At 43.7% G+C, this 9,967-nt stretch overlaps 1 protein-coding gene across 1 annotated transcript in view; it reads right to left on the minus strand.

The window, feature by feature from the left end:
- Positions 1–8,389, minus strand: part of APBB1IP (amyloid beta precursor protein binding family B member 1 interacting protein) — an 81,561-nt gene extending 73,172 nt beyond the window's left edge. Inside the window, exon 1 of the mRNA XM_004605495.2 lies at positions 8,323–8,389. The gene's annotated coding sequence lies outside the window, so the exon portion shown is untranslated. The remainder of the gene's footprint in view (positions 1–8,322) is intronic.
- Between the last annotated feature and the right edge of the window lie 1,578 nt (positions 8,390–9,967).

Consider the following 9,967-nt stretch of genomic DNA (forward strand, 5'->3'; position numbering starts at 1 on the left):
GATTTATTAGCCCCCACTGTAAAATAAGAATGGTAAGTTACAACTAGGAAACAGTTACTACAAGTTAGGCACCAGGAATATCCCACTCAATTCTCAAAACAATTCTATGACGCAGTGACCCTTTTCCCAATTGTAAAGGTTGTACGATTCAGACTAGAAAAATGAAATAATTCACGTGGGCTTGAGCCAGTAGAAGAGAGCACTGCATCCAGGTCGAGCTCAAAGGCTCAAGTTCCCGATCACGCTGTTTTCTGAAAACATGAGCCGTGACAAGGAGGTAGAAACTGCAGTAGTTTTGTTACAGTGGCCATACGCCTCACTCTAATTTTTATTAATGTGTCTTTACATGACACTGTGCATTCAGGCATTGAATCTTACTGAGGTTGCGAAACATATGCCATGTGCTTAGTAAATAGATTTAGCTGTTGGGTGGTCCTGGGCAGATATTGTCTGTCTATGGCTTAGTTTCCTCATTTCAAATATGGCAATGAGAAAAGTCCCTTCCTCATAGAGAGGCTGATGATAAAATGGTGCGGGGCACATATAAAGTGATGTTAGTGATACCAATACCGGCTGTTATTGATAGATTCATCATAACCATTTTATTATAATGTTCTCACTCTAAAATCATCCCTGGTGACCAATTTCAACTCTCTGTCTCTGTCTCACACACACACACAGAGTGATCACTTCTGCATATATGTGGATCTGAAGACTGGGTCAGACAGATACGCAGACATTTTATCTGAACATCTGATCATCTTATGTTCACAAACGAGACAGTCTTTAAAATATGAGTCATCAAAACGGACATTTGCATGCAAGACGGACGTCTCAAAGACAAAGATGGTTGATCATTCTGAACAAGAGAGTTACTGAATCAGAACCATGCTGGGAACCATCCCTACAGCACTTCTGATTCCATGTCCTAATTTTATTCCTGCTCCCCATCTCTGAAAGGGAGATGCATTTCTGGAGATGCAAACCAAGACAGAGTGAGGAACTGTTGCTCAGAGTATGATGTGCTTGTAAACTATCGGTGGGAGTAAAAGAGGAAAAAAAGAAGAAAGCTGTCAACCACCGTTGTCAAGGGCAACAGATCAAATTTTCGCAGAATGTGGGTTTAGGGTTCACTGCACCAAGATTGATTTTCATTTGTTTTATTCAGAGGAAAGTCCAAAACCACCCCCCAAAAACAAAAGAAAACAAGTAAGGTAGGGAGAGAAGGAAAAAAGTATTTAAAAAGGAATGACAATCTGACATTGTTTTATTTTTGTCAATAAAGGATTAAAATTGGATTCTAGGGATAGTGCTCACGCTAGTAGAAATTGATATTCCCTCCCTTTTCCTATTAGCTTATTTCAGAATTTATCTGCTATCCTCTAAGCAGCTCACCAACAACACATAAGGGAGGACACAATATCTACAATGATCTATTGTGATGATCACTGTCACAAAACATCACCATCCCATGTGGCTATTGAACACCTGAATTAAGATTGCTCCAGACAGAAAAGTATGTCAACATAAGTTGGATTTGGAAGATATTACCTATATTAAAAATAATAAAATAATTAAATATTCTGATATTTCTTTCGGGGCAGTTGCTTGGGGTTTAGCAAGCTGTTCTCAGGGTTTACTCCTGTTACTGAATCAAGAATCACACCTGGCAAAGCTCGGGGTGGCGGGGATCAAAGCCAGGCCAGTAGCGTGAAAGACAAGTGCATAACCGCAGTACTGTCTCCGTTCCCATTTATTCTATATTTCTTCATAGCAATGAAAACAGTCCCTTGTTGCGGAACAGTTTTCCCCCAAATGGTGCCCGGACACGTTGTGTACCGGGTCTGGGCAGACAGGGGGCAAAGGATGATGGGAGTGCGGAGAAACCCCCTCCGGGAGCAGCTGATGGCTGCTCACCTTATTGCCAAATACACACATATTTTCTAGAGGGTTTCGGTTTACAAGAAAGTCCAATCACATGAAGATCAGCATTACTGACCTTTCACCTCTCCAACTCTGTTTTGTCTCGGTCCAATCCCAGTCAAGGCTAGACGCTACAGTTAGAATGACTTGCTAAGCATATGTGACAGTTTCTGTTTCTAGGGCTCATGTGACTAGGAGGTTGAGTGAGGCTCAAGGCCAAACACCTGGTGCTGGCTGACACCCTGTTCTTGCCAACTTTGCCCAAATACTCCCTCTTGCGAGGTTTTGCTTCTGGGCCACTTTGCAGGATCAGGTCTTATCTGCACTAGTGTCTGTCACCATGCTCCACAGTCTTTTCCTCCTGAGATGGTGTTTGAAAGAGCTCCTATACTGTGTGACACATATTAAGTGGTATGAATGATTTCATCAACCGATGGTTATCATCCTCATTGTCAACATTCTACTTACTATGTTCACCCTTTAAATAGCCGGTGGTGGGGCCGGAGCGATAGTACAGTGAATAGGGCGTTTGCCTTGTATGTGGCTGACCCGGGTTTGGTTTGATCCCCAGCATCCCATGTGGTCCATTGAGCACAACCAGGAGTAATTCCTGAGTGCAGATCCAGGAGCAACCCCTGAACATCACCAGATGTGACCCCAAAAGCAAAAATAAAAATAAAAATAAAATAAACAACCAGTGGAGAGCTAAAGTGACGGATCAGAGCCAGAGGGCACATTTTCTTTCCCTGCACTGTTAGATCCCCTGGGCAACACCAGATGTGGCACCTCAAAAATATAATAAATAGCCAGTACTTGGGGACCATATGTGATGTGGTGGATCAAACCGTGGCTGGCTGCATGCAAGGCAAGTGCTTTAAATCCTGTCGTGGAAAAGATCTTCGTACTTCCTTCTTCAGATTCCTGCTGTTAAACTCACAGTCACAGTCTCCTTGGCACTGGTCATAAATTTATGTACGATTATGGAGCTTAATAAATTAATTTCTTGCTTTTCTACTCCTTAAAAATAAGTCATTTTCCTGAGTTTCAGGGAAGGGAAATATTACTGATAAAATTTGGATCTATTCTTCTTCTATCTATGTAATAGCAATAAGGATCGCTGTTCAGCCCTTTGTTTATTCTTTTATTTATTTTTTTAATTTTTTTAATTAGTGAATCACCATGAGGGTACAGTAACAGATTTACACATTTTCATAAAGTAAGCATTTGGGAAAAAAATGGTGAAAGCTTTAGGATCCCAAATATCTGGTTTTGGGTACCATTTCCTGATTTGTGTAATGTTGGGCAAGTTTTTTACTTTCCTAAGATGTCATTTTTGACTTATGAAATAAGAGTAATGACAGTGTCTTCCCAAATAGTTCCTAGAAAGATGAGAAATTCCCTTGCCTTCCAGCCTTACTACTAGCTATTCTCTCTATTCAAATGCTGCTCTCTCACCAGCCTCTTTGCTAACTCCTTCACCTTCAAACATTTTTTTGTTTGTTTTTGGTATATTCTTGGCAGTTCTCAGGAGACCATGTGAGATGCCAAGAATTAAACCTGGGTCCTCCATGTGCAAGACAAGCATGTACTCACTGTGCTACCTATCCAGCCCCAAACATTTTTTCCCTCAATGAGGACAACCTGACCATCATATTTAATACTGCAGCTTTACTTCACTCAACTTTGTGCTTTTTTGGGGGGAGGGCATGTCTGGTAGTACTCAGTGGTACTTGGGGGCTTCAAGGGCTACACCCTGAAATACTAGGTAAACCATGTACCCCAACCCCTGATCTAGCTCCACATCTCCCTAAGTTGATGATTTTTTTTAAAGTAAAAAAAAGAAAAAGAGAATAACTTTAATACAAAACAAAGCTCCTGGAAGAGAGCAATGCAGAATCTCACATGGCAGAGCCTGGCAAGCTCTCCAGGACGTATTCGATATGCCAAAAACAGTAACAATAATGAGCCTCATTTCCCCTGACCCTGAACACAACAGGGACGGATGGAGACGTTACTGGTGCCCACTCGAGCAAACTGATGAGCAATGGGACGACAGTGATACGGTGAACTTCAATATGGATCACGTCTCTTCTTGGTCCACTGCAACAGGCCAAGCAAGTTCTCTGAAAAGACTTTCTTTTCATCCTCCTCACTTCCCTGAACCCCCGGGAGGGGTATAGAAGTCCCACTTGTCCTTCTATCTGGGCCACATGTAGAACTGAGCTACTTACTTATGGTGAGTGTTTCCAAGTACTAGAAATTCACAGGGGAAAGCACCCAGGGTTTCCACTCTTTGAGCTCTTGTCCCTGGTATAGTGTTTCTGCCTTGGGTGTTGGCTTCTGCCTGCCTGTTCAAAGGACAGCTCAGCTTCACTGTTCCCCAAATTCTCTGTGCTTGATGAAAGGGAGTGAATAGTCGTGCCATCCTAGGAGGATTACTGAAACACACCTCTGAATTAGCATAGGGCCTGGCACAACATATAAGGTAAAACATAAGTGCATTAGGAATTACCGTTTAGTGATAAAGAAGAGAAAGCTGACAGGGAAGATAGAAAACAGCTCTCATAATGATTCCTTCCTTCCTTCCTTCCTTCCTTCCTTCCTTCCTTCCTTCCTTCCTTCCTTCCTTCCCTTCCTTCCTTCCTTCCTTCCTTCCTTCCTTCCTTCCTTCCTTCCTTCCTTCCTTCCTTCCTTTCTCCCTCCCTCCCTCCCTCCCTCCCTCCTTCCCTTTATTTCCCCCCTGTGATGCCAGGTTTCAAAATCAGGGCCTCAGACAGGCAAAGCATATGCTCTACCACCAAGATACATCACTTGCCAATATTTATTGTTGTTTTTTGAGAAGGTGAGGGTGGGCCACTCTCAGCAGTGCTCAGGGCTTATTTCTGGCTCTGAGCCCCAGGATCAATCCGGGTGGTGCTTGGGGGAACCAAATGTGGTGCTAGGGGTCAAACCGGGCGTGGCTGTATGTGTGTGACAGGCAAACACCTTAAACTCTGTACAATCTCTTCAGCTCCCAAGAGGATACTTAATGATTCAACTTCATAGTCATTATTCAGGAAATGTTTGGAAACTAAGTCATGGATTCAAGTTCCAGAATACAAACTGAGAGTCTGTGCTGTCTTGGGGCCATCTGGCTATTGATGCCTCAGGGTCGGTACAAACAGGGTCAATAGAATCTCTGGGATTTGTAAGATTTGGATGGTTCAACCATCTGGGATTTGGATGGTTCAACCAAAAAGGGGAACGGATAACTTCTATATATGTAGCAAACACTTTCTGAAACTTAACTGTAACGGTAGAGATTTGGCTCACACAAGGGATGCAGTGAGTTCAGTCAGTTTCAGGCCTCATCTTGTCCAGTTCCATATACAAGCTGGGCCTTTAAACTGCATACAAATCCAGCAAGACACAGCTGTTTTTCTGTCTTCTCTGGAGAAATTGATGATTGCTTCCCAGAGAGCACTTTCCTCTGAAGGTTGTGTCCCGTGATAATCATGACACACATAAACCATTATACAACCAGTGCATCATTTTAATACCTTAAATCCTGACACTATGATGTAATAAAGTTGTGATAAATGCTTAACTTTAAGTTACCACTTGCAATGGCAGAACTGACATAAAACCTACACATATTTTCATAGTAAAAATGCTCCTTAATAAGAATCTACATTCTACTTTGAGGTGAGAATTCGTAAAATATACCATTGCCTGTAAAATAAGTGTATAAGGGTCTATAAAATTATAAAGGGTTTGATTTGACAGATATGGAACATAAACAAATTACTTTGTTATAAGACTTGTGCCTCACTAGAAGATTCCAAACTGAACATTGGATTTTTGAAAGTAGAATGGTTACAGAATATTCAAAATGGCATATCGAAGACACTAAAGGCAATACATTTCATAAATAGCTCATTCAAATAATAACATGAAATAATACAAATATAAAAAATCCAAACCCCTTGACCCCATGGCTTCTCGGCTGGCCTCACGTTCCGGGGAAAGGGCAACTCAGAGAAGCGATCACCAACTACATTGTAGTTGAAGGCCATGTGGGGGAAAGGAGTTGCGGGCTGAATGAGGGCTAGAGACTGAACACAGCGGCCACTCAACACCTTTATTGCAAACCACAACAGCTAATTAGAGAGAGAGAACAGAAGGGAATGCCCTGCCACAGTGGCAGGGTGGGGTGGGGGGGAGATGGGAGTGGGGAGGGTGGGAGGGACGCCGGGTTTACGGGTGGTGGAGAATGAGCACTGGTGAAGGGATGGGTTCCCGAACTTTGTATGAGGGAAGTATAAGCACAAAAGTGTATAAATCTGTAACTGTACCCTCACGGTGATTCTCTAATTAAAAATAAATAAATTATAAAAAAAAAAAAATCCAAACCCTTTTATTTTTAAGTGAAAAAGGGCAAAAATAAAAGGTTATTGATGTATGTTCTTAGAATATAAATACATAAATTTCATAATTTAGTATTAAGTATAGTATTTATGACAAATTTAATAAAGTTCCCACATAAAAAGTTATAACACACAAAAAAATAACAATTGAGTAATTTTAAATCTACTATTGAACTGACCTGTTAAATTTGGGCATACTACCTCATTCATCAGATTTTCAACAGGATGGAAATTTGCCATGTTGCGTATAGCCAGAAATGGAGATTTTAGAGGAAATGTCCAGAAAGAGAAAGGCCTCAAAAGTGTTATTTCATAATCTAACAAAACCTGTTATGATTGTTTCCCCCACTTTGGGTAGTGATCTGCAATTCTAACTTAAACAATATTCCACATAGAACAAATCCAAAGCACTACAGACATTTCTCCATTGCCATTTTAGCGACAGACATAACTGCAGTTCAATATCACTTAACCAATAAGGTACCTGAGGTCCAGGAAGGTTTAAGCAACTTAGTTGTTTGGGCTTACTCTAGCGGTGCTCAGGAGTCACTTTTGCTGGGGGCTGGGGATGTCAAGGATCAACCACATACAAGGCACTATCTGTTGCACTATCGCTCTGGCTGGGGTCAAGCAACTTAAATCAAGGTCAGATTTGATTGGTCAAAGACAAATGTGGAGCCTGGGTCCCCAAAAAAGACAAACATCAGTAACACAATGTGTTACACACACACACACACATATGCCCCTCCCCACCCCGCAGTCTGGCAACACTGACACTACATTAAACCTTTTACAACACTTCACTGTGGACCTGGTGTTTGAGTAAGACCAGAGAAAACGCTTACAGGGCCCTTCTGCTTTATAATTTCGATTTGGAGATCTAGGATTTGAAACCACCATGTCTTTATTTAAGTCACGTTGTCAACAGAATGCATCATGGTCTGGGGAACGATAAACTCATGTGCTCTTTCCCTTAACGCCATTTCACTTATTAAATTCATGATAGACATTTTTTTTTAAATCACTTTGCCCTCCAAGGCACTAGAAAATGCACATTAAGTCCTACAATGCTAGGGAGGAGAAGAAAGACCTTTCCAAAGGAAAATAGAGAGATGTTCTGAGCAAGGTGTTTAGGCGAACTCTGAGTTCATAAACTCACATAGCAACTAATCCTTTCCTTCATGCAGTACGATTCATTCATTCCCCCACTAAATTAGGATCCCAGGGCCTGCTGTCCAGATCTCGCCTCTATCTTAGTTTAAAACGAAAAAGATCAATAATTTGGCCGGGGAAAGTAGTAACAGCAGCCTGAAAGTTCAATTTATTTTTTAAATTTTTACTTTTTTAATAGAAAATGCCTTTATTGTGGTGCAAACAACTTCTAGACGTGAGACCATAAAGTGAGAACACATTTAGTAACATTTTACACCACATCGTAAATAAAAAAGTGCATCTCTGAAAATGTCATCATAGAAACATTATTTCTCCATTAATGTCAGAAAATGCCAGGTTTCTCTCAAGACCAGGGGGTTTCCGGTTAAAGAGTGGGGAAACTCAGAAGTATCAGATCCTTAAAACTCATGTGCCTGGGGGCACTTAATCCACCATGACCTAAAACCCCCCTTTTGAAGTAGGTCGGGATTGGGGGCTCCTGGACCTGCTGGCAAGGTCGGGTTTCATTGGGATTCCTGGCTGAGCGCCCCCCCCCCCCCGCAGCATTTTTCTAAGTTACATTTTTTTTTCTAAGAAGGAAAATCAGTCGGAGTTGATGAAAGAGAAGGCTGGGAGGCCAAGCCCCAACTCCGAAGCCCCCAACTATCCGGGATCTGAGTTAAAGTGTGCAAATATGCAGAGGGGACCTAGAGGATGCGCTCTGGACCCAGGGCGGGTGCTGGTCCTGCATCCCCGGTCCCCCGCCGGCGACCCAACGGGCTCGACACGAGGTCGTGTGCCAGCCTAGCACTTCCGGGGGGGGGGGGCGGACGTGGCTTACCTCGACGGCTCGGCGGGGACGCGGGCGTCGGGACCCTGGCGGCGCGGCGCGGCGCGGCGTTCTGGGCTCCACCCCGGCTCAGCAGCCCAGGAGGAAGTGGGGTGGGCCCTGCCCTACCCACGCAGCCGCGCCGACGGGAGGGGCAAGGCAGGAAAGAGAGAGGCAGGCGCAACTTTTTTTGGTTTTTTTTTGCAGGAATCGAAAAAGTTTATTTTGTTGCAGCGGTCCTGGAAGTCGTGAGGCAGGAGCAGATAAGGAGAACTGAGGGCCGTCCCCATCGTCTTTCTCTCCTCCCTCTTCTCCCCGCGCCGCACGACCCCTTCAACGCTCGGGAGCGACCCGGGCAGAGCTGATTCTTGGTAGCCCCCACTAGATTTGGAATTGGGGGGGGGGGACACACGGTGGCTCCACGAAAGCCCAAGAAGCCGTTTTCTTTTGCAACGATCTCCCTCAGTGTTTGCTTCAGCCTGCTCGGCGGGCGCTTCCCCTTTGGGTCTAGTTGTGCAAGGGCCCATCGCGCTGGCCCGGGGCGCGCGGGTTGGAGAAACTTGGTGGTGGAGGCGGGGGCGGGGTTCTGCGCGCGCGCCCGGCGGCCGGACCCTACCCTGCTCCACCCCGCCCTCGTCCCGCTCCTCTTTAAACCGTCTCTGTTCCAGCTGGGGGTCGGCGGGGGGGAGGGCGGAGCTCCGCAGACCGTTTCTCAACCCTCAGTCCCAGCAGAGTTGAACAAACGTTAAGTGTGTTAAAGCATGCAGTTGGTGGTCTAGGATGTGGGCTCTTATACACTGCTGAAATAATGTGTACCCCTCCCCCGGAAGGGAAGTAGGCAATATCCATTTATTAAGTGTGCAATTCTTTAATTTTCAGAAACCTCACTAAAAATCTAACAATGAAAGGGACCCAAGGATGGTACAGAGGGAGGGTAAAAACCTTGCCTTGCACGTGGCCGAACGACCAGGGTTCGATTCTCAGCTTCCCATATGGTCCCCCAATACCTCCAGGAGTAATTCCTGAGAGCAGAGCCAGGAGAGACCCTTAAGCATGGCCGGTGTGACCCCATGAAAGCTGAAAGAAAGGGGGAAAAAATAGGGGGGAAAAATGGCCTTAATATGCAAGGCCATTCTTGGCCGCAGGATGTGTAAGAGCAGAGAAGTGGCTGCCAACTGGTGGTGGGGTTCATGGTGGGGTCTACGGACTCGGGAGATCTGGGAATGTGGTCTCGCAATAGTAGGATTCCATAAGAACCTTGGGGAAAGGATACAAGACACGCTGTAGTCAAAGCATCCAAAAATAATTGTTGATATGAAAACGTTTGTTCTGATTAAAACCACGTGAGACATTACAAAATACCCACTAGAATGGCTAAAATTAACGAAAAAACTATTATACCAAGTGATAAGCTTAAATTTATCAATAATAAGGGGAAATATTTCAGGTGGCAGTATGTTTTTAACAAATATTGATAGATGGTAAAGAGTTTAGAGTTTTCAAGACTGAACATTTTGTTGTTTGGATGTCTTTACCTGATATATAAATAAAAGAGAGAAAATTCAAATTTGTGTGGGAAGAACTATTTGAATCAATTCCAGAAATTCCAGAAATTTGTCTAGAATATCATAGGTTACTTGATATGCCAAATCTTATC

Source organism: Sorex araneus, chromosome 9, assembly GCF_027595985.1.
Source record: "Sorex araneus isolate mSorAra2 chromosome 9, mSorAra2.pri, whole genome shotgun sequence".
Lineage (NCBI taxonomy): Eukaryota > Metazoa > Chordata > Mammalia > Eulipotyphla > Soricidae > Sorex > Sorex araneus.